Source organism: Zea mays, chromosome 2, assembly GCF_902167145.1.
Source record: "Zea mays cultivar B73 chromosome 2, Zm-B73-REFERENCE-NAM-5.0, whole genome shotgun sequence".
Classification (NCBI taxonomy): domain Eukaryota; kingdom Viridiplantae; phylum Streptophyta; class Magnoliopsida; order Poales; family Poaceae; genus Zea; species Zea mays.
This window is the reverse complement of record NC_050097.1, coordinates 86,540,283-86,566,623: the sequence shown is the minus strand read 5'-3', so window position 1 is coordinate 86,566,623 and position 26,341 is coordinate 86,540,283. Positions and strand designations below refer to the sequence as shown.

The 26,341-nt window shown below is 43.4% G+C and overlaps 1 pseudogene; it reads left to right on the top strand.

The window, feature by feature from the left end:
• Positions 1-7,188: 7,188 nt before the first annotated feature.
• On the top strand, positions 7,189-9,565 carry LOC103648772 (vacuolar protein sorting-associated protein 9A-like; annotated as a pseudogene).
• The last annotated feature ends 16,776 nt before the right edge of the window (positions 9,566-26,341 follow it).

The window sequence follows — 26,341 nt, the reverse complement described above, 5'->3', positions numbered from 1 at the left end:
GTTCCTCCCCCTGGCCGGCGACAGTGGAGCTGGTCTGGGCATCACCATGATGAGATGAGCCACCCACCGTCGCCAAAAACGTCCATTCCCCTGGAGCCTGTGGAAGAAGAGGGGGAGAAGCTCCCCAGCTCCACGCAAGTAGGTTGGGAGACCATCTTCCCCTTCTTCGGTTTCAGGTGCTTCACGCGCTCCGCCAAGGTTTCCCCTCATGCACCTCGTTTCCTCTTTTGATCCTTATTGGCGAAAACGACCTCTAGGAGGGGCAGAGGGTAGCGCACCGGGGGCCCAATCCCCTGCGAAACACGCATCAGAAATGTAAGAAAAAGAAAGACAAAAGAGTGAAGAACACCAAGAGAAGGAAACCCACTATATCACTAGAAACATTTTTAGAAGGGAATGGGGAAAGTCCTCGTCCATAAAGGAGCCTGATGATAGAGCCGTGACGACCTTCACTCGGGGCTCAATCTCAGATAGCGCAAGCGGCGTGAAGGAGTGGCGATCGGGGTCGTTGATGTCGGAGTACTGATGCATCAGCTTCTGACAGGCCATCAAAGGCTAGATCCGGTGGTGCATAAAGATGCGTACTAGCCGCGCCCCAGAGAGACCCCATTTCTTCAACATCGCGACCGCCGCCAAGAGATGGTCCACCTCGCTCTTGAGGATCGCGTATGTCCCGGAGTGTCGCTTGTAACACCCCTGGTGTTACAGGAACTAAAACTTGGCATGACATCATATGCATTGACATTTCATTATGTATGTTACACCTAGAGTGCATCACTACAGGAATCCAATTAATTCCCTTCGGCTTAGAACCGACGGGAATAAGCACCAAACCGACGGGAATTACTTATTCCCATCGGTATATGGTTAATTCCCGTCGGCCCTAAGCCGACGAGAATTAGATGTCGGGGATAAGGTAATTCCCATCAGTGCCCGACGTGAATTAGTAATTCCCGTCGGCTGCATACAATCCGACGGGAATTAACTTATCCCCGTCGGCTACGGCTGGCCGACAGGAATTAACTGTTAATGCCCGTCGGCCCAGTAACTCCCGTCGGCCCTATTTGGCCAATGGGAATTATTCGAATTATTCCCATCGGTCAGGTAGGACCGACGGGAGTTACTGGGCCGATAGGAATTAACAGTTAATTCCCATCGGCTATGGTTAAGCCAACTGGGATTAACCTATACTGCTACAAAAACAGCACCAAATGGTCATTATTTCTCCACAATTGCACACAACAACACACATAACATATATATCATCATACAGAACAACCACATTACAAACACATACATTGATAATCAATTCATACATCACTAACATAGTTTACACAATCATTTCAAATAGGAACAACGAGATAAGTTAAAGTGTTTAGTTCACAAAAAACATAGCGTGCACGAGTTAAGAAACAAATACGACAAAACACCATATTTAGGGATAACCACCACTTGGGTGGTTAGCGCTTTGACCGCTGCCACCACCAGGAGGAGGGAACGCGAAGAGGGACTCAACAAATCTAGTACCTTTTGTGGGATCAGACCCACTACCACCTGCTTCGGGCGTAACCTATGCAAGTTAGCAAATATCAACATTTTAATGCAAATATCAACACGTTAAATGCAAATATCAACAAGTATACAAGTGTATAAATTCATCGAGAGTTATCAAACATACCCTATCTCTAGGTGCAGGTATATGAGTCGGAGGGGTGTTGAACTGTTGAGTCCCCAATCCCTATTTAATGAATATTCAACAAGTTAAGTATACGGTTCATGTTTTGCTACTACACTAACTAGATGAATTGCTAGTTTAGACAATGTTATTAACCGAATTTGCTAAGATTAACGTACTGGAGCTGGTGTGGATGCAAACTGGCTCCATTGTGGTGGCGGTGGAATATTTGGTGTCATGCCCTGTTGCTGCATTAACTGTTAAACATATGTGTTACTATTGAAGATGTTGTATTGAAATATAATAATTGAGTTTGGATAATGTATACTCACTTGATACATTGCTTGGTTATGTGCATTGCAAGCCTCCATAAATTCTCGTTGATGTCTCATCTCCTCACGCATCCTCATAATCTACAACTCCTGCTTGTTCGGTCAATAAGAGCACGAGCTACGGGAAGACGAACCCGTCCTCTGAGATCTCACCGACAACGAGTCAATGAATCCGTCGAAGAGTGTGTATCTATAAGTGATTCAAAAATTATGATTACTGCATGATCAATTTAGTGTCAACCATGTAATTTCATAAGTTAGAGCTTACCATCCATGCGCTTTTCCACCACCACTTGCATACACCACCGAGGGATCCACTGGTTCCTATCGCCAGTCGAAGTGAGGGCCATGGCGTCGAACCATCTCCTCCCCATATGCCGCCTATACATCATTCACAACCTTACAAATGCAGGAATTTCTATACTTTGAACGTTTGTAATTTTGGGCCAAAACTCACCAGTCGATCTATGGCTGTCTGGCTACAGAGCCGGTCAGGGTTGTTATGATCTGGTCCTTTGTGGCCCTCCTCGTAGACCTCAATGTCACTAGGCTTTTGGCCATGCGTAGCTTCCTGTATAAACAAAAAAATCCATAAGCAATCGTACTATTTGGTGATCGACATAGCTAGATCAAACTTACCATTCTTTTTTGCTTTTCGGAGCATGTCGTCACCGCCAAACTTGTGGTTAGGATTGGTTCCTCGACATTGCCTGTGATGCGCTGACGCTTTCTAGAAGCCTTCGGAAGCCCAATATCGACACCAAGCAGAGTACGCATTAGGCACGGGCGCCATCCATGGAACCATCACCTGCACACACAATGTTATATATTATATCAATCACATCAATCAATAAAAAGGGTAAAACAAATTGAATACCAACCTCACGATATTGATCCTCAGTCAAATATATCTTTGAGGACCCTTCCTTTTTGTTCAAGGGGCCTGCTTCTTCTGGATGATTTTGAAAATACAGGTTTGTAGCCTGAATTCTCGCATAGTATATGGCATCCTTCACCAGCTTCTTTGCATTGTTTTGGAACACACGTTCAGCGTGCCCCATGTAATCCTCTCCATCAGGCAACCGATATCGAAGCTACAACATAAAGAATACAAATACAATGGTATAAGTCATAGAATTACAATATTAAGAAACAGAACAAAAACAATAAAGAATTCATGCCCAAAAGTCAGGACGCACAAGTCCCTGTCCGTGGTGTGGTTTCGTTCCTTTTTTAACTTGTACTCGTCCCAGGTACTGACGAGCACCTCATCGACACTATCTCCATCTGACAGCTTCACTATACCAGGGTAGTGAAGGCGGCAAAGAGAACCCAGCGTAAGGTTAACCTGAGTGTGGTGTCCCTTGCCGTCAAAGGACAGATCCTCCCAATTCCTGCATTACACAAAAACATTAACAATACACATAATAGTTATATGAGACAAGTTAATATATTACACTCACTGATCTCCATGAAGCATGATTAAGATCCTATCAGCCTCTCACTCTATCGCATGACGAGGCTTTACTGAGTGGCTTTTTCTTGAGCGACGTGTGCGTGTCGCTGAAGAGCCTCCTGAGCCATCATCCATCGGGTTGTCAACTAGTTGGGCCTGTTGGCCCCACTGATCCCACACCTGTTGCTGCTCTCTCTAGTGTTCCCATTGGTCCCATGGCTGTTCCTACTGCGCGGCCTAGTCCCATGTCGCGTGCTGCACCTCCTCATTGCGCTGCACCTCCTCATTGTGTTGCTCCTCCTCATTGTGCTGCTCATTGTGCTGCTCATCCTGGTACATACAACTCAAGATTTAGATACAGGTAAATATGTAAACAAATTTATTTGTACAAGATATGTTACCTCATCTCCATGTACAGCGCTCAACAGCTCTGGACATCTGCTGCTGCTTGAAGAAATGTCCTGAAAAAGGCCCAGGCCCTTGAACAGCCCCTTCACTGACTTCTTCGACTTTGGTGGCATCCTGCATCAAAAATAAGAAATTATTCATTAGTGAAATGTTAAAATGACATAATCCTTAAAAATTAGAAACAAATGAAACAACAAAATAATTTACTTGTTAAATATCATCAAAATCAGGATCTATTTGTTCTCTTCTATATAGAGGTCGCCATGTAACTTTTCTCCTAACAGATTGTCTTCTCCGTCTCTTGGGAAAAGATAAGTTGTTAATGTCTACAACTAGTGAATCTAATGCTAGTGCAGGATCAATATGAAAACTAGTTGGCAACTCTTCTCCTTGAAACACCTCATCAACCTGCTCAAGGTGACCAAATTGATATTCATCCTCACCAGGAGTGTATAGGCGTTCGCGGGGATTTACATTGTACACAACCCTCCACGTAGACAACTTTTTGCATGGATATGTCGAGAAATAAACTTGGTCTGCTTGACAGGCAAGGAAATATGTGTCGTGTCCTTGAAGCAATTTTTCAGGTTGGATCTGTGTCATCCCAAATTCGGTCCTATAATACTTCGGGTCATACCATTTACACTAAAAGAAAACTAGCGCTAAAGGCTTATTTCCAGCAAATGTAATCTCTATTATATTTTTGATTTTTCCATAATAGCAGGCTTTGTGTCCTTCCATGTCGGTTGCCCTAGTAACGACTCCACTTTTTGAGTGGCAGCCATAGGATGACTAGATTCGAAAATGCTTGAACAAAAGCGATATCCAATAACGTCGTAACGTCCATAGCTTTTGGCAGTTACGCTTCCAATAGATAACTGACGTAAGTCATCATTCAAATTCATTTCCTCTCCAAACTGTCAATTATGCCACAAAGCATTAGCAAATTCTGTAATATTAGTTAACTAAAATTAGGTCTCAGATCCACATAATTGAGACCTACACGGTCCCGAAGCCATATAATGAAATTAGGTCGCCCATGCATTCCATCACGTCGCAATTTGTCTATGTCTCTCGCTGTTGGCCTACCGAGATACCTCATGTTTTGTTCATCAAACTCGCTGTCAAATCTTATTGTATGACATGAGATATTTGATAACATAAACTAATTCACATATGAACAATTTAAGGAAATGTCTTACACAAAGTATTTCTCCGCCTCAGGCATATTCGTGAACATGTACGATAAAGCAGACTTCTGTTCCTCCATAGTGAGGTGATATGCCTTGGGTGGACCAACAGCTTTGTCATTTTTCTGAAAAATCAAAAGATCACTACACGGAGGCATCTCTCGTTCATCATCACGGTAACTCTTCTTTCGAGCAAATACATTATGTTCTTCTGCAAAGTAACAAATTGTGAAGTGTGCTACCTCCTTCAGTTTAAATTGTTCCTACATCCTTCAACTCTTGCCTTATTGCCCACCATTGCTCTAAGATTCTTTAATGCTCTTTCTATATGAAACATCCACCTGTACTGAACAGGACCACCGACCTTAGTATCATATGGAAGATGTATAAAGATATGCTGCATAGGATTGAAGAAACCCAGTGGAAATATTTTTTCCAATTTGCACAAAAGCATCGGTGCCTCTTTCTCCAGCTGTTCCATCACATCTCTTCTGATTTCTTTAGCACACAGCTGTCTGTAGAAATAGCTAACTTCAGCTAACATTTTCCACACAACATCAGAAATGTACCCATGAAACATTACAGGCATGAGCCTTTCCATAATTATGTGGAAGTCATGGCTCTTCAGTCCATTCATCTTCATTGTCTTCAAATTCATAGATCTTCTAAAACCAGCAGCATAACCATCGGGGAATTTCATATCCTTCATCCACTTCATCACTTCTTTTCGTAGCTTAGGTTTCAGACAATAGTCAGTGTTGGGGGCCTTCCTCTTCTGAAGGTCCTCAAAAACGTGACTAACCATATGTTTTCAGTATGATAGACCATTACATGGACTTTCGGCTTTGGGATGAAGGTGTGTGATATATGGATACAGCTCGAAGGCAACATGGACGGACGTCGAAGCTATGGCTAAAGGAGCTTCGGCTTGGTATGATAGCGAAGATGAAGGGCGAAACTGACCTAAGGGGAAAAGACTACTTAGTCCTTGACAGTTTGCATTATGATTAAGAGTAAATGCCAGGGGCATGAATGTAATCTTATCTGGGCTGCGTCTCGTGCCTATAAATAGATGAACAATACCCCTGTACTGTTCACGTTGAATGGTAATTGCTCCTACGCCGCTCTCGCATCTTCACTTTTCGGCAAGCCGAAGGTATTAATATAACATAAATATTGTTGATGTTTGTTCATGTTTATAAGATGAGAATATAAATAATTTACTGATTCATAATCATTATTTATATTCTTTTGTATTCCATGTACCCTTATGTGTATTTATTCACTGAGATGATGAAGGTATGCCCTTCATGACCTTCATTTGAAGACTATTATATCCAAAAGGAGATAATGTTCCGAAGGACGAAGGTCCCTAATTATTAACAATCATGTTGTCTTGCTCTTATGCATAGCATTTGAGAACAAGGACCAACATTGGCGCCCACCTCCGGTGAACTCAATCGACCACCTTCGGCAAGCATCGACCTTCGTAATGTCGCCAAAGAAGACAACAGTGTCAAGGGCTGCCCTGTAGCAACTAGACACTAATCAGGAGACGCTGCGAGAACCTAGGAGCCATAAGAGGAAGGCTTCTAGCACAACGCCTCAGGAAGAGGAGCTAGATCAGGAGATCAGGGATTTGGAAGCTATCCACCAGTAGGTACAAAGAAAAAGGGAAAAGATGCTTCGGTTCACCGACCTTTAGAGAAAGATCGACGAAGCTACTGAAGAAATGTGTCACCTTACCCAGGATGACCAAGACCGAAGGCCCCAACAAAGGGATCTCTGTCAAGAAAGCCCAATCTCTACTACTCCTTAAGTCTCTATTGTAGGCGTCCATAGTGGTGCACGGTTATGCGCTCCTCCCCCACGCGGATTCCCCCACCCTCCTCCCCACCGCCGCCGCTCGACCACGGTTTCATCGCACTCCTTCCTTCAATGGCGCTCCTTTCCATCCTCAATTCCTCCTTCCTTCGATGGCGCTCCTTCCTTCGACCGCCTCCTAGGGCGGCAGTTACCCGAGGCTGAGCTCGTGCGCGCGCGTGGGGACCCCCGTGCTCAGCTCGCGAAACCCTAGGAGCAGCAGGAGGCGAGGCTTGGCTGGCGGTGATGGATGTGGACTCACGCATGGCGACGGAGTTCGACTCCGACTCCGACACGCGCGGCGGCAGCGGGTCCGGGAGCGAGACCCCCATGGCGTCCCCGTCCCCATCCGAGCCCGGGACGCCCACGGCCGCGGTCGCGTCTCCGGCGCCGGTTGCGAGGCCCAGGCCGGCGGGGGGTATACGGTGGTGGACGCCGCGATGGACAAAAAGGAGGACGGACCGGGGTCCCAGTGCGGCCACACGCTCACAGCAGTGCCAGTAGGCGGGGAGGAGGGCTCGCCCATGTACATGGGCCCGCGGCCATGGGACCCCCGTGCTTAGCTTGCGAAACCCTAGGAGCAGCAATTGGCGAGGCTTGGCTGGCGGCGATGGACGTGGACTCACGCATGGCGACGGAGTCCGACTCCGACGCACACGGTGGCAGCGGGTCCGGGAGCGAGACCCCCACGGCGTCCCCGTCTGTGTCCCCATACCCATCCGCGGTTAGCTTAGCGCCGGCAGCTTCCTCGTCTCCTTCTCCTTCCACACGGCCAACGCCGAGGAGGACGACAGCAAGGTCCAGGCCTTCCTCGCGGAGATGGAGAGCTCCATCAGGGACCCCTCGCTCCGGGCCAATGCCACCGACCAGGAGATCGACCACGCGCTTGAGGTGAAGCCCTACCCTGCCCTGCCCCTCACTGAATCACCGTTCCTTGTTTTTCGCCTCGGTGTACCTGATGAGGCCTTTTTTGTGCGTTAGGGCCTGGAGAAGTATGTCATGACCAAATTGTTCGACCGCACGTTTGGGACTTCCACTGAGGATGCCATTTCTGACATGGACATCTCGGAGAAGATTGGTCTCTTGCAGCAGTTTGTTAAGCCTCATCACTCGGATATACCGAAGGTCCTGCATAACGAGCCATCGTGGCTAGTAACTCATTCTGAGCTTGAAGCATCCACAATGCGATTTCAGTCCTTGATGCTTGCCATAAGTTCTAAGGATGGGAGTAATTGGTGCATTTCATGTTTTAATAGCATTGTGTGTTTGATCAAAAATGAAGCCCCCAAAATAGTATTACATGGATATAAATTTGCTAGCCTCGATATTCAAAAGGGTGTCAATTGTCAAGCATTCGGCTCTATTTTCCCCTCTGTTATCAATTATGCTCTTATTGTACTGTGTATATTCAAGAAGTTGCTGGTTTTAATCATGTAAAATCCAAAATTTTAAATTATCCAAAGTTCCCATGAAATAAATTGTTCCAGTGATACAGCCAAAGCTCATGCTGACTATGACCATTCTTTCTCTGCACATGCCACTTCAGCTTGCAGTGAAAGAGCTACAGAATATTAATTCCTTTAAAGCACCACGTGAGAAGCTTCTGTGCATCATGAGCTGCTATCAAGTCATCAATAACTTGCTTCTGAACATATCAATGTCAAATGATCGAACATTATCTGGGGTTGATGAGTTCCTTCCTATTCTTATCTGTTACTATCAAGGCAAGCAACTCTTAGTCTTGGCCACTGTTTATTCTTTCTATTTCTTCTTACTGGTTCGCTGCAACTGAGCAGCTTTCTGAAAATTTGACGTAGGCCAATCCTCCTCAGCTGCACTCAAATCTGAAGTTCGTTTAGCTCTTTAGAAGAGAAACAAAGCTAATTTCAGAAGTCGAATATTACCTGACTAACCTCATTTCAGAAAAGATGTTTATAATAGATGTCAGTGCTCACTCGCTCTCAATGGAGGAAAGCAAGTTTTAGAAACATATGGAATCAGCAAGACTAGCTACTCAAGTATCTGTTGCAAGCCCAAGTAGCTCACAGGGGCTTCCCATATCTGTAAGGGCAAATCAGGAGGAAACTGATATGGCAGGTTTGCTTACTATACTATTCAATTTATTCAGAGAAGTTTGTTTGACCATGAATTTTCATTCCAAAATAGTTTGTTTTTTTCCACCAAGCAAAATGTGTTCTTTTTTGCTTGAAAACAACATGATGTGGTTTTTATTGCGGTCCTGTTCAAGAACCATTTTACCTATCAAATAAAATAAAATGCTAAGCTGATACAAATTTTCCTTTAAATGGTTGTTGTGTGTCCGTACCAGTTTTGAGGTCAAATGATCATAGCATTCAAAGTGATACATTTGACAGGTTCTAGATTCCCTTTCATGGACTCAGAAACTGAAAGCTTGACTCTAGGGGAAGTCAAGCAGCTGCATGATCTGTATAAGCGAGTTGTCACAAGATATATGTTGTTGTCTGAAGCCTTAAGAAAGTTATCCATAGACGAGGATCGGCTCCTTAATTCAGTGCATGATTCATGAGGTGATGTGAAGATGATGTCTAGGCATGATGGTATTAATCATAAGTAGGCCTCGTTTCCATTAGTTGCAGGCCTTATAGGGGAAAGAACGAGGTCCTAGATAATGAATGCTCCAGCAAGTCCAACGCAATGTAGGTATGATCATACGATCTTTGGCATGGATTTTTGCCCTTTCAGTGGCCTAAAAAGTGCAGCCCTTTCTGCAATCTCTCTGTAGTTCTGATGCTTTCTCCTCTGTTGGTGCAGGGCACAACAGCTGTGAGTTGAGCATTACGCATAGGAAGGTGGTATCTTGTTCCTGATAGCCTTGGCTCACAAGAGTTTTGTAGCATTGTGGTGCCTTGGCATGACTTGTACTTAGATTAGGGGTCCTTTATTCACCAGGATGGATCTGAATGGGGGTATGCGGTCGGCGCTCGTGCGACACAGACCCACGATTCTCCTTGGATGTCGGCCTCATGTCCGTCAGTGACATGGGCTTCTCCTGGGATGAGCCCCGTGCGTTGTGGGACGGTTGAACCATGTAACAGAGAGTCTCAAGTTCTATAGATCTTCACTTCCCCTGCTTGTTCTACATTTCACGATCCTGACTGATATTTCTTTTTATCATATTAGGGCCGAGATGTATATATACTGGTAAGCACTCATCACTTCCATTATTGTGTTTTCTTTAGATGTTAGGGGAAAAATGAAGAGGGCAATTTCTGTTCAAAGATATGTGCATTATATTGTATATGCAATTGCTATTGCTATCAATATAAATTTAACAAACTTGATTAATTCAGGCAATACAACTTTGGAGAATGCGAGTTGTGTTTCTGCCTCTCAGCCAGTGTAGCTATATCTGATTTAAATCATACTCTGTTGCAGGGTTCAGCAAATGTTGGAAAATCTGTATTTATCAGTGCAATGCTAAGTAAGCCTTTCCTATTATTAATATTTGTCTTAAAATCATTTATGTAGTGGTTACCATCTAAACAACGCGGCTCGTTTTTCCCACACTAATTGTTGGAGATCTTTCTGTTGTAGGAACAATGGCGTACAAGGAGCTTGTGGCAGCGGCAGCTCAAAAGTACAAGCCAATACAGTCTGATGTTCCTAGAACAACCCTTGGCCCTATTCAAATTGAAGCATATTTAGGCAAAGGGGTATGAAGGGTCTCTTATCATGATCCTTTGATGCAATACAATCATCTTTATGCATGCATAGTGCTCGATATGAACTGATCCAAAATATTTTTCTCTCTAATTACATCCGTATGTTTTGTATCTTCTACTTAGAGTTCATTTTGAAGTCTACTAACATATCCTTGCACACAGAAATTATATGATACACCTGGAGTCCACCTTCACCATAGGTAGGCAGCAGTTATCCATGCTGATGATCTTTCTTCTCTTGCACCACAAAGTCATTTGAAAGGGCGATGTTTTCCCGTATGTATATTCCATATGGTTGAACACATGTTCCTTTCTCTAAATTTTCGCACTAATCTTTTTCTTCAGAACATGATGTTATGTTCAGGCTAATGATATAGATGTTGAATTGAACAATGCTCTCTTTATAGTGTGTATGATTGAACAATGCTCTCTTTATAACAAATCAGAACATTATGCCTTCTAACAGATACTAAATTTCAGAACATGTGTCTGATTGAATTCTACACCAGTTCTTGGAAGAGAAAGCCTCACCATGTCATCATCTCCAGGTTTGTTATTGTTTAGATGCAAATCGTCGCTAGTTAACTTTTTGTGTTGAAGTAACTGTTTGGTTGAGAAAATTGGTTGCCTATCTTCTATTTTCTCTGTTTTGTTATAGCACCAAGCTGATTTGTGTCTAATTTATAGGAACGATGTTAGCAAAAGTCAATTTAATTTGGTGTTTGTTGGGGACTTGTTCTCAAATGCTTCGAATTAAGAACAAGGCAACACAAAAAATGTTAAATGAAATTGGCCTTCGTTTGCGGAAGCATTATATCCCCATGGATTTAATGAACTTCGAATGAAGGCCACAGACAAGATACCACGAAGGTTTTACCTTCGTGATTAATGTGAAATAAAATATAAAATACTAGACATTATAGCAAATATAAACTACATTATTTATACATCTCATAATATATATTTAAATGTTGAAACAATATTTAGGTACATTTATACCTTCGTCTCTGACAGAAAATGATTCCAGTACAATGCGTCAGCAATTACAGGATCGCGTGAACAATGTTGGGGTACTGTTCACCTATTTATAGGCACAGGGTGCAACCTGCGTAAGATTACATTTATGTCCTTTACAATTCACTACAATAATGACACAAAACATCATGGGTCTTTAAGTCAATCCATCTTTAAGTCGGTTCGGCCCTTCATCTTAAGATCTGTCATTGTGCCGAAGCTCTATAGGTAACAACTTCGGCGCTTACCCATGAGAAGATCTTCCGAAGGTGTTCTCTTTCTTTAGGATCTTCGGCTACGAAGCATACCCCCAACAGTAGCCCCTTCGCGGTGCTAGATCGTTTTTCGTAACGAGCTTGATCCGTGAAAAAATCTTCTAGGCTTCGGGACACCGAAGATCCAAAAAACACCTTCCCTGGGCTCGTTGGCGAGAAACGATTAAAATAATCGTCGCACGCGTGATGGCCCCATCTTACAGCAATTACGCGCGCCCTAGCGATTCACCTTCTCGGACCCTGTGGCCCACCGTTCAGCGAGTGTGGGTGACTGTTTGTTTGGTGCGGGGGACCTTGACGATTCACCTTCCCACCTGCGGCACTATATAAACAGACGGGTAGGTGTGAAGTTACCACAACATTCATTGCTATTGCACTGTTTTGCTGCCAAAAATTTTAGTCATAGCCGAAGCTTAGTCATCGTGCTCAGACGAAACTTCGCTTGTGATTCTGCTTCGTCACAAGAGTAAGAGCTTCGGGAAAGAACAAAAAAGTCAAGAACAAAAATTTCAAGAAAGTCATAATCAAATGGCCAGAGTTCGCTCTACTGCTAGAGTCGATCGAGAGGGAGAGGAGACCGAAGCTACTGAGACTGTTCCTATTTCGGAAGCAATGAAGCGCTCTGGGTTGGTAACACCGGAGGACATCCCTGCTGCTAAAGCAGAGCGAGCTGATGTTGAGGAGACTGATTCTGAAGATGATTATAGCAGCGCGGTGCCGAGCAAACCCAGTCATCTGGATTTTGGAAAATCCAAAGTCTCCGAAGGCGACCTTCCTAAGTTGTTGAAATTAGGCTATTTCAATGAAGAAAAGAAAGAGCTGATTCGCTTTGGTGGAGAAGAAACTACTCCGAAGCCAGGAAAAGATGAAATAGTAGTTTTTAAGAGTTTCTTCAAAGTTGGTTTGAGATTCCCTTTAAATAAGATGATTGTCGATGTGCTAAAGAAGTTTGGGATCCACTTTCATCAGCTAACTCCTTACGCTATCGTTAGGCTTAGCGTTTACATCTGGGCTCTCCGAAGCCAAGGGGTGGAACCATTTGCTGAAGATTTCTGCCGAGTGCATGAACTGCATTACCAAACCAAGGCCAGAAAAGATGGGTTACAGGACAACTTCGACTGCTACAATTTTGCATACCGGAAGACTACAAAATTTCCGGTGATAAGCTACCGAAGCAAGTGGCCGGCAGGCTAGAAATCGGAATGGTTTTATGTCAAAGTTGACGATGATAAGGAGAAGTTGGTCCAGAGCCCGCTAGAGCTGATCTTCGGAGAGACTAGACCCCAATGTAATATGACACTAGAGGGTCCAACCCAAACTACACTGGCTGAGTTCAGGATTATCACGGAGCACATTGGCACTAGGGACTTGGTGCAGGAATTTTTGGCTTTCAAAGTATTTCCAACTATGAAAGAGTGGGCCATGCCGAAGCTTGAAGGAAAAAAAGAAGGAAGGAGAACTTATTCGGCTGCCCTACCACTACAAACAAGAGACATTTCAAAGTACCCTGCCAAGAATGGATGGATACAATCGAAGTAATGTGCAACGAAATTCTTGGAAATTATTCTAAAAAAGAAGATCAATTGATGACAGCGGCCTTCGGTACCCGTCCGAAACGAAGGCTAAACCGAGTGATGGATGTTATAGGCTTTGAATATCCTGACTATGAGCGACTGGACAAGGGTGCCAAAGGACAAAAAAGAAAAGGAGTGGCTAGTGCTCTGAATAAGGACGACGAAGATCAATCAAAGAAGAAAAAACAAGAGTCTGAGGCGAAAACAGTTGCTTCGCAGAAAAGAAAGGCTTCAACTCCGAAGCAAAAATCAATTGATGAAAAAGAAAAGACTTCTGCGACATCCTCTGCTACTGAGATAGAGGAAATTTTAAAGGTAATGACTGAAACCTTGCCTGTCAAACTAAGTCCACTGGGACTACATCTGACGAAGCTTTTTCATAAGGAAATGGAGTCCACAAAATCGAAGGCACCTAGGCCAAAGAGGCAAAGGATTGTTACTGTGACAGAAGTTATTGAAGCAACACCACCAAGGGCTTCAGTACCGAAGGTGCCGTCTATTGAAGCTGTACCTTCGAAAATTGCCACAGCAGAAGCCAGAGCCGAAGATGCTAAATCTGAAGATATTAATTTAGAAAGCATAGCTGCTGATATAGACAAAATGTTGTTAAACATGGCCACGGAAGAAGCTGGCGCAGCCACCGAAGAGACCACGGCGACAAAACCTGAGAAAGAAGAAATGACTGTAGATACTTCGGAAGATGAAACTTTTGACTTCCAAAACTTAGTTGGCCAAGAGCTGACAGAAGCTGAAAAAGAGGAACTAAAAGAATATGCTATATCTTGCGGGTACCGGCCGGGGGCGCTTCTCTTCGGTGGCATTGATGACAAAAGGTTAGGCTGCATACGAGATCAGACTAGCGCGAAGGTCATCGATACTCTATCAAAGAGTATCGGCTTCCCGAAGCTCGAAGCAGACATCAACCGCTACCGACGACAACACATTGTCGGCAGCTTGTTCTATTCCAATTTTAAGGTAAATATCTTGTGCCTAACCTTTACTATTTTTAATAACATAAATATTTTCTAATGAAGGTTATTTGTCCACAGAGTATGCTTTTGAGCAAGGCCTTAAAAATGCAGCAGGACTTAGAGGATAAAAGGCACGAAATTATAATTGAGAACTTAGAAAACAAGATAAAAGAGCAATCAGCTGACATCGAAAAGAAAGACTTCGAGCTTCAAACAACCGAAGGCTTATTAGCGGATGCCGAAGCCAAAATAATAGAATTGAATTCGAAGCTTCTTTCCCAATCAGAAAATTTCGAACAAGAAAAGCTGAAACTTGATGCAAAGCTTGAAGCCGAGATTCAAAAAAGTTCAGAGCTGAAAGAATCCTTGACAAATCTTCAGAATAAGTGCCTGGAGTTCAGCAATCAATGCATTCAACAGTTGAAACAGGTATTCCATTTTGTTGGAGCCAGTAGCAAAAAGTTCACTCCTTCGGCTGAAGACCTGTCAGGTGCCTTCGAGCATATTGAAGGTGAAATTAATGATCTTGACGAGGTTATAGCTGGGCATGGCGACTTCTACGCCCTGGCAGCTTCTCGGGGCACAGTTGTTGCCTTTTTGAAGTCTGGCTGTGAACACGACAAGATTGTTAATAGACCCAACTTCAGCCTATCACCAGCAGACCTAGATAACATTCCCAGCCTGGCCCGAAGTATTGCGAATAGATTTATAAAATTAGTATGGACAAAGGGTGGACGGAGCAAAGCTGGTGACGAAGCTCGAAGCCACCTTAAGCTGGTAACAAAATCATACCTTATGCTTACCTTTCCCTTTGAATTTTGAATTTAGCTTATAATACTTACATATAGGTTGACCAAGCCGAAGCTGAAGCTGCAGAGTAAAAAGACGAAGGTCCATGGATGCTGTCGAAGCTCGAATAGTCTGTAAAAATAGCTCAAAAAACTCATGTGATAACTTGTATAAAGTATGATGTAATTAAATTTCACTTTGTAATATAATCTTACTTTTCCGTCCATGTATGAAATGCTTTGGTGTGGATGAAATTAATACTTTTGAGCCAAAGGCGAAAAACACCTCTCCTTCTTTGCGTACACAGCGAAGCATAAAATTGCCTCTTTTCCCTTTTTTCCGAAGCCTTCTCTTTCAAAGCCGAAGCAAGTTTGTATGTTATGATGATGATGATCCTATGTATGTTTAAGTGAATGTTTATGAATGCAAATGTATAATGTAATGTATCGTGCAAATGAATGTTCGAAGACACATATGAAACCATAATAACAAATCTTTGTCGTTTATTTTTCGGCTTCACCGCTTATTTTTTGGTGTATCAGCGCTGACTTTTCGCTGTAAGCCTCCCTTAGGAGCTTCTTCGCCTTTTATTTCGGTGGTATTCGCGTTGACTTTTCGCGCTTCACCTTTTATTTCGGCGGAATCAGCGTTGACTTTTTGCTGTAAGCTCTGCATTCCCTTAGGAATGACTTTTGAGCAGAAAACTTACGCTGCGCTCCCTTAAGAACGGCTTTTTGTAGCTTCGTCGTGCTCTGCATCCCCTTAGGGACGTCTTTCGAGCTTCTCCCTGTTTTTCTTTTTTCTCGTTGCACTCGATGGTGCATGCCCAGTTTTTATATTTACATCTTCGGGGGATACTGCTCTTGTAGAGCTGACATAAGAAAAAAGAGAAATTACATGCTATGGCCCCATTAAAAACCTTTCTCCCCCTTTGGAAAGGAAAAGGGTGCCATAGGAAAGAATAAAAAAGATTACATCAGGTTACACATAGTACCGCCGAAGCTCATCCGCATTCCAAGATCTAGGAATGTCGCTGCCGTCCATATCCTTCAACATGTAGGAACCGGGTCTTGACGAAGATACTACCAGGAAAGGCCCTTCCCACTTCAACTGTAGCTTGCCTACTGTGTCTGGGTTGGCAACTCTCCGAAGTACCAAGTGTCATGGCTTAATATTTTTAACCGAACCTTTCTGTCATGCCATTTTATTGTTTCGGCTTGATATTTATTGATATTCTCCACAGCCTGAAGCCTGATCCCTTCTATAGCATCTTTTGCCACAGAATAATCAGCTTCGTCTTCTGCTGAAGCCACTGTTCTTATTGATCCCGCTTTAGCTTCTTCTGGGGTTATTGCTTCATCACCAAATAGCAATTTAAATGGTGTAGAACCTGTTGACCTTGATATTGTTGTGTTGTGGCTCCACACCAATTTGATTAATTCGTCCGGCCACTTCCCTCTAGGCTGGTTGAAGATTAACTTCATTATTCCTGTCATTATAATGTCATTAGCTCTTTCGACAAGTCCATTTGACTCCGGGTGCCGAACTGATGCAAAATGAATCTTCGTGCCAATTTGTTCACAAAACTCTCTGAAAGCTTCGGCATCAAACTGCGTTCCATTGTCCACGGTAATTGCCTTCGGCACTCCGAAGCGACACACAATATTTTGCCAGAAAAACTTTTGAACAGTGACCGAAGTTATTGTGGCCAAAGGCTTCGCCTCAATCCATTTAGAAAAATATTCTACTGCCACTACAACATATCTTAAATTCCCTTGTGCTGGTGGAAGTGGGCCTAGCAAATCAAGGCCCCATCATTGCAATGGCCAAGTGGGCTGTATTAATTGAGTTAGAGACGAAGGTTGTTTTTGATCTCTTGCACATTTTTGACAACCTTCGCATTTTTGGACTAATTCTGCTGCATCCGAAGCTGCCTTCGGCCAATAGAATCCTTGATGAAAAACTTTACCCAACAAAGGCCTAGATCCGATGTGAGATCCACACAGGCCTGCATGTATTTCTTTCATCAACTCTATACCTTTAGCTCTGGATAAACATTTGAGTAATGGAGAACATACTCCATGCTTGTATAACTCCCCTTCTATTATTACATATGGACGGGCTCTTGCCGCTATTCTCTTATGATAAGCTTCGTCATCTGAAAGGAAATTGCCCTGAAGAAAAGACATGATCTCAGTTCTCCAATCTTCGCTATAAACAGGAGATTTATTGAGCACTGCTCTTTCAAGAAGGTCAACAGAAGGTGCTTTTATTGTTTCAAATAATACTTCTGAAGGTAGTGGCAGCCCCTGTGCCGCTGACTTGGCTAGTAGATCAACGTGTTCATTTTCTCCTCGTGGAATATTCTTGACAGAAAACCCTTCGAAGGAAGCTTCAAGTCTTCGAACTGTATCCAAGTATTTCTAAAGCTTTGGATCTCTTGCTTTGCAACTTTTGTCAACATGGCCAGAAATAACTTGGGAATCGGTTTTGAGAACCGCCCTTCTTATACCCATTGCCTTCAACTTTCAAAGACCCAAAAGCAAAGCTTCGTATTCAGCAATATTATTTGTACAACTAAAGTCAAGTTTCACTGCGTAGCATGTTCTAACTTTGGAAGGTGTAATTAAAACGGCAGCTGCACCTGCCCCGAAGGTTCTCCAGGAACCATCGCAGAATACTGTCCAAGCTTCGGCATCTTTAGTTGCTTCTTCTTCCTGAGCCCCTGGCGTCCAGTCAGTGATGAAATCTGCTAGCGCCTGGGACTGAATCGAAGATCTATGCACATAATCAATGCAGAACTCATTGGGTTCCACAGCCCACTTTCCAATCCTTCCAGTAGCTTCTCTGTTTCTCATAATATCCTTCAAAGGCTGTGAATAAGGAACAATTATATGGTATGCTTGAAAATAATGTCGAAGCTTCCTGGATGCCATTAAAACAGCATACAGCACCTTCTCCAATTCTGTATAATTTTTCTTTGATAAACTGAGAACTTCGGAAACAAAGTATACCGGAGCCTGCTTTTTCAATTGCCCTTCAAGCTTCTCCTGAACAAGTGCCGCACTTACTGCAGAGTGCGAAGCTGCCACATACAGCAGCAGAGAAGCCCCTGGCGCTGGTGGAGTTAGAGTTGTTAAATCTATCAAATACTGTTTCAGTTCTTCGAAGGCTTTTTGTTGAGCTGATCCCCATTGAAAAACTTCGGCTGACTTCAGCACTTCAAAGAATGGTAAATTTCTCTCTGTCGATCTAGATATAAATCGATTCAAAGATGCCAGTCTTCCTGTCAGCCGTTGAGCCCCTTTCTTTGTGCTTGGCGGCTCCATCCGAAGGATAGCTTCGATTTTATTTGGATTAGCTTCGATCCCTTTTGTTGAAACCAAACAACCAAGGAATTTCCCCTTCTTTACCCTGAAGACACATTTTTCCGGATTCAGCTTCAGACCAGCTTGCCTAAAATTAGAGAATGTCTCCTGCAGATCAGCAATGTGATTTTCTTGCTTTGTGATTTTTACTATGATATCATCAACATATGATAGCACGTTTCTGCCTATCTGAGAATGAAGGACCTTTGCTGTCATTCTGCTGAAGCTTCCTCCGGCATTCTTGAGCCCCTCAGGCATCCGAAGGTAACAATATGTACCACTGGGGGTGATGAAACTGGTTTTTGGCTCATCTTCTTTCTTCATCCAGATTTGATGGTAGCCTGAATAACAATCTAGTAAACTCATGAGCTCTGACGAAGCCGCTGCGTCTACCAGAGAATCTATCCTTGGTAATGGAAATTCATCCTTCGGACAAGCCTTGTTGAGATCAGTAAAATCAATGCACATTCTCCATTTATCATTGGCTTTCTTTACCATAACAGTGTTGGCTAGCCATTCTGGGTATTTCACTTCTCTGATGACTCTGGCGCTGAGGAGTCTTTTCACTTCATTCTGAGCACCTTCGACCTCGTCATCAGACATCTTTCGAAGCCTCTGTTTTTTGGGTCTGAAGGATGGATCAACATTGAGCGAGTGTTCAATAACATCCCTGTTAACTCCACAGAGATCATTAGCTGACCATGCAAAGACATCTTTGTTGTTTAACATAAACCTAATCAGGGTTTTCTCCTGTTCCTCAGACAATTGAGATCCCAATAGCACCTTCTGTTCTGCTATATTGTCACATAAGAGCATGGGCTTCGGCTGATCGGCTGAGGCAGCTTTCTCCCTTCTGTACTTGTATTGCTCACAAGCTTCAGCTCCATCTATGTTATGGATTGCTTTTGAATCTGTCCAGTTTCCTTCGGCCTTTCTGGCAGCTTCCTGACTTCCATGAATAGCAATAGGCCCTTGATCCGAAGGTATTTTCATGCAAAGATATGTTGGATGAAGAATTGCTTCAAAAGCATTGAGAGTACCACGACCAATGATTGCGTTGTAAGGGTACTCCATGTTAACAATATCAAACACAACTTGTTCAGTCCTTGTGTTGTTGATAAATCCGAAGGTCACTGGCATCGTGATCTTGCCAAGTGCTACAATCTGCCTTCCTCCGAAGCCACAAAGGGGATGTGTGGCGTCATGGATCTTATCTTCGGGCTCTTGCATCTGTCTGAAGGCCTTACCAAATATAATATCCGTTGCACTGCCTGTGTCAACCAAAACATTGTGGACCAGAAATCCTTTGATAACACAAGAGATAACCATAGCATCATTGTGAGGGTAATCCTTGAGCTGAAGATCCTCTTGGGAGAAGGTAATCGGGATGTGAGACCATCTTGACTTGATGAAGGGTCCTTGCACCCCTACATGTTGTACCCTTCTCTGTGCCTCCTTCTTCTGCTTCTTGTTAGCTGGCTCTGAGCATGAACCGCCTGTTATCGGGAGTACGAGCTTCGGAGCCGAAGCAACTCCAGCTTTGAATGAAGCCATTAGCTCAGAAAGTGGAAGTGAGTTCACCGGAGGTGGGCGCCAATGTTGGGGACTTGTTCTCAAATGCTTCGAATTAAGAACAAGGCAACACAGAAAATGTTAAATGAAATTGGCTTTTGTTTGCGGAAGCATTATATCCCCATGGATTTAATGAACTTCGAACGAAGGCCACGGACAAGATACCACGAAGGTTTTACCTTCGTGATTAATGTGAAATAAAATATAAAATACTAGACATTATAGGAAATATAAACTACATTATTTATACATCTCATAATATAAATTTAAATGTTGAAACAATATTTAGGTACATTTATACCTTCGTCTCTGACAGAAAATGATTCCAGTACAATGTGTCAGCAATTACAGGATCGCGTGAACAGTGTTGGGGTACTGTTCACCTATTTATAGGCACAGGGTGCAACCTGCGTAAGATTACATTTATGTCCTTTACAATTGACTACAATAATGACACAAAACATCATGGGTCTTTAAGTCAATCCATCTTTAAGTCGGTTCGGCCCTTCATCTTGAGATCTGTCATTGTGCCGAAGCTCTATAGGTAACAGCTTCGGCGCTTACCCATGAGAAGATCTTCCGAAGGTGTTCTCTTTCTTTAGGATCTTCGGCTACGAAGCATACCCCCAACAGTGTTGAACATTGAGTTGCAACAAATCATCGATGGAGACTGAGTCACCACATCTAGAAACCACTGTCTCAAGGTGTTGAACATTGAGTTGCAACAAATCATCGATGGAGATCGAGTCACCGCAGCCAGAAACCACTATCTCAATTTAAGGAGATTTTCCATCTATGTTTGTTAGAAGGCATAATGCTTACTTATCTCTTGTATTCGAACATTTGGTAATTAAGAAATAGAAGATTACTTCCCCAATATCCTTTCTTCCTAATCTCACCTTTCACGGCTTCTGGGGAACAATCACTTGCTATTACTGACTGACATGTCCACTCCTCATATGTGAGATATTGGGGTTGATATATATGTTGTTCGTTTCCATGTAATTGTTGTGCACTAACATTTATCAAATAATTTGTACACCGTCGCAACGCATGGCACTCACCTAGTTAATGATGATGACTGGTATGGTGACTTTCATCATGGCAATTTTGCTTTTGATGATGCTTCTCCCTTGGCAGTAGAATTGCATGCTACCCCGTGGCCGCCGTCATACAAGCCACCTCAGCTCCCCATGTATGATGGGCACTCAGACCCGAAGCAATTTTTGATGAGCTACGAAGCAACCATATCCTCATATGGGGGCAATACTGCGGTCATGGCAAAGTCCTTCGTCATGGCAGTCAGAAACGTGGCTCAAACATGGTACTCTTCTCTTCGGCCAAGGACAATTACGTCGTGGCAGAAGTTAAAAGACATGCTGGTCACTAGCTTCCAGGGTTTCCAAACGAAACCAGTTACTGCCCAAGCTTTGTTCTAGTAAACACAGGACTAGGAAGAATACCTCCAATCGTATGTCTGAAGGTTCCTACGGTTGAGAGCTCAGGCGCCTACAATGCCCAATTAGATTGTCATTGAGGCCATGATCAAGGGGCTCAGACTAGGACCAACGGCGCAATACTTTGCAAGAATGCCACCGCAAACTGTTGGGGACTTGTTCTCAAATGCTAAGAGTTAAGAACAAGGCAACATGAAAAGTGTTAAATATAAAAGTCCTTCGTCCTTCAAGACATTATATCCCTTCGGATATAATGAATTCCGAGCGAAGGTTATGAAGGAAGAAACCTTCGTAAGCTCGATTGATGATAAGGAAGAATTCATATACGGAATGCAAAGAATAATATAGATATTAACATCAACTTATTTTTATTTTCATTATCATATTCAGAATAACAAATTATAAAAGTACCTTCGGATTGACGGAAAATAAAAGTTACAGGCGTGATGCGAAAAGCGAATGCCAAGTCAGCGTGAACAGTACGGGAGTACTGTTCATCTATTTATAGGCAAGGGACGCAGCCCGTGTAGAATTACATTTGTGCCCTTTACATTTATCAATAACTCTATAGTAATTCTTCGGGGTCTAATTCGCCTTTTCATCTTTAAGTCGGTTCCCCTTCTCTGCTATCATGCTGAAGCTTTTCTGCGCACAGCTTCGTGATCATCTTATCCTTCGTCATAATCGCTTCCGTCTTGCTTAGGCTTCATCCTGACCATACTCTTGTATGCTCATAACCCGATTCCGAAGATACCTGTTCACATATTTCACTTGGAAAACATTGTTAAAACATGTTTTTGAGGACCTTCGGAAGCCGAAGGCCCCCAACAGTAGCCCCTCACAATATTAATTTGCTAGAATGATGAATTCATATTGCGACATGGACGAAGGCCCTAAGCCGAAGGTCCGAAAAAACACCTTCCCTTTGCTAGAATAGCAACAGTCATTGACAAGTGGGACCCTCCAGTTTTCAACGCACTAGGTGTATAAATAAGAGCTTACCACGAGTTTATTTGGCACGCTCTCTTGCCATCTGCTCTTGCTCACTCGACTTTTAGCCTGTGCGCAACAACACTTGCTTGGCTTTTTAAATTTTTAAGCTTCGGATTTGAGAGCACTTTCTCAGCGTTTGTGACGATGTCTGAAGATAAGAAAGCTGTTGCTGAATCGAAGCTGAGCCTTTCTGAGGAGATGCATCTTGGGTTTCTTCAATCAATAGCAAAGACCTATACAAAGAAGATCACTAGGGAGACTTTGGAGGGTTTATCTGAAGACACTGGTGACAGTGACAGCTATGATGTAGAAAGTGGGGGTGAAGACTCCGAAGATCGACCGTGGCGACCAAGTCACACAGTCTTCGGAAAATCGAGCATTAAACAGAGTCATCTTGATAACATGAGGGGAAGATATTTTCGAGACATGTCTATTGTGAGGGCAGATGACGGGGAGAAGACTGTGCCTACTCCCGAAGAGAATGAAGTCGTAATCTTCCGAAGCTTCTTAAAGGCTGGACTACGGTTTCCCTTGAGCAGTTTTGTCGTGGAAGTACTGAAGATATTTGAAATATACCTTCATCAACTTACTCCCGAAGCAATCATAAGAATGGGCATCTTCGTCTGGGCCGTGAGGAGCCAAGGTTTAGAACCAAATGCAAAAAGTTTCTGCAACATACATGAGCTATTGTATGAGACAAAACCCTAGGGTAAAGAGCAGTATCACAACAACTTTGGCTGCTAAAGCTTCGGCGCTCGGTCTGGGTTAAGTTGTCCCGTGCCAACCTTTCGAAAGAGATGGCCCAGCGACTGGATGACGGAATGATTTTATGTGAAGAATGACTTGAAAACACAGGAAGATATTAAAGATATCATTATGTGCCCTATCTAGCAATGCTTCGGCCTTCGGAGGCCGAAGATGGAAATGAATGAAGGCCCAATCAAATGGATCAGCCACGAGGCTGAGGCCTTTGAAGAAATTTTAAATAGCCGCGGAGACATATGTGCCTTTTCAGGTGCCAGGGGGATTGCTACCATTTTGGAGAGGAAAGGCTGTGAGCATGTGAAATTCTTGGCACAATCCGAAGCCGCCTTATCCTCCGAAGATATAAAAGACCCCTCGGCCGAAGCAAGCCTGGTCGGTGGAAAAATTTTCACCGACATCTGGGACAATGGTGGTCGGGAAATGGCCCAAGAAATTATTAGAAAAAGCGAGAAAGGCATTCATGACGCTAGGAAAGTAGCAGAGGCTACTAAAAAAAGTGAGGATCCCGAAGAGCAATTAGGTACTGACTAGTGGTTTTCGGCTCTTTGTTGTAATTTTTAATTTCAGACTTGCTTACGTTTTGTAATAAAGCCGTACTTTCTCCTCCCTTAGAGCCTACCGAGCCATCGGCGGACCCCCCGCGAAGGGGGACGACGAAATTAGAAAAATGGCCGAAGCCATCATGGATAAAGTTGTTGATCAACTACTAAACGAAGCTGTGGAAATAGTTCTAAGGGAAGATTAAATGTTATTGTAAAAACATTTAGAATGTAACATTTGTTGAGAAACATGTGTAATATTTTGTAACTTTGAATGTAATATATTAACTGTTTATGGTTTTATTTTTTACGATGCATGAAACTTCTTATATATACCATTTTTGAGCCTTCGGCGAAAAAACACCTTCCCTTCTTTTCATGCTTCATAAAAAATATCTGTGTTCTCATAAGATCAGTAACCAATCCTCGTAAAATCAATAACCAATAGATCTTTCCATTTCAGAATTTGACGAAGGTATAACTCTTCAATAGCTATTTTTTGTGCCTTGTCACTATTTCTTCGAAACAGTTTTTGAATATCAATACTGAGACCCCCTTCTTGCGTTATTGATGCAATATGATGTATGATGTTATGTTATGCAAATGATGTAATGATGTGATGTTATGCAAAATGATATTTGCCGAAGGTCGATGTTTTTTCACTGCAAGCCTCCCTTAAGAGCTTCTTCGCCTTTTACTTCAGCGGAATCAGCGTTTATTTTTCGTTGTAAGCCTCCCTTAGGAGCTTCTTCGCCTTTTACTTTCAGCGGAATCAGTGTTTATTTTTCGCTGTAAGCCTCCCTTAGGAGCTTCTTCGCCTTTTACTTTCAGCGGAATCAGCGTTTATTTTTCGCTGTAAGCTCTGCATTCCCTTCGGAACGACTTTTGAGCAGAAAACTTACACTGCGCTCCCTTAGGAACGACTTTTTGCTGCTTCGAAGAAATTACGCTGCGTTCCTTAGAACAAAATTTTTGATAATTCGAAGATTCTCCTTGCCACCATAAATTCTTATGCCTCGGCAACTTAAGCCTATGGAGAAGATATATTTTCATTGTGGTAAAATGCGAAATTGTTACAAGAGATTAAAAACGAAAAAAAGCACTTAAGCCTCTCATAAGTGTTCCTTATTAAAAAGAAAGTAATACTGAATGCGAAAAACTGCTGTCGGGGTAGGATATTTGTCAGTAATATGCTTCGACTCTGGCACAGTGCTATTGACTGTGCGAGCTTCGGACTCTTCTCTGAAGTCCCGCTGAAGGTGAGTGTGCTGACTTCCTTCTGGCTGTTGGCCTCGTTGCGTTGGTGGTGGAGGTGGAGGCTGTTGCCAAGATGCTTGGGGTTGGCTTGCCGAAGCAACAGAAGCTGCAGGGTGGTTGCCTACATATTCTGGAATGTAAGGCGAATGGTACGTAGCAGTATGCATGACTTGCTTCGGCTGACTCTGTTGTGCTGCAGCTTCTGCTATCTCCTTTTGCTTCTGGATGGTAACATGGCACATCCTGGTGGTATGGCCCTTGTCCTCACCACAGAATAGACATTAAATTTTCCTTGGCTGATCTCCAAATCTTCCTCCGAAGCCCCTGGCGCCTCTGCCCCTTAGAGCTGGTGGCCAGAAAGAGCTTTGCTGCTGCCTCGAAGCTTGCGAGGAGTACTGTGGCCTTTGCTGTTGACTCCCTCTATCATCACTCTGAGTAGAGTTGTGAATTGACCTGACGTGCCTCGGATGGAATCTTCCTCCGAAGCCCCTGGTCATTTCAGAGAACCTGTATGCTTCCTCCCTTCTTTGGCGGAAGTCATTATCAACTCGAATATACTCGTCCATCTTCTGGAGTAGCTTCTCCAAAGTTTGAGGAGGCTTCCTGGCAAAGTATTGAGCTGAAGGTCCCGGCCGAAGCCCCTTGATCATGGCCTCAATGACAATTTCATTGGGCAATGTTGGTGCTTGTGCCCTCAGACGCAGGAACCTTCGGACATACGCCTGAAGGTATTCTTCGTGGTCCTGGGTGCACTGGAATAAAGCTTGAGCAGTGACCGGATTCGTTTGAAACCCTTGGAAGCTGGTTATCAGCATGTCCTTCAGCTTTTGCCATGAGGTGATTGTTCCTGGCCGAAGAGAGGAGTACCAGGTTTGTGCAACACTCTTGACAGCCATGACGAAAGACTTTGCCATGACTGCAGTATTGCCACCATACGAAGATATGGTTGCTTCATAACTCATCAAGAATTGCTTCGGGTCTAAATGACTGTCGTACATGGGGAGCTGGGGTGGCTTGTAAGACTGGGGCCAAGGTGTAGCCTGTAGTTCTGTTGACAGAGGAGAAGTATCATCAAAAGCAAAATTTCCATGATGGAAATCTTCATACCAGTCGTCCTCGTTGTAGAAGCCCTCCTGATG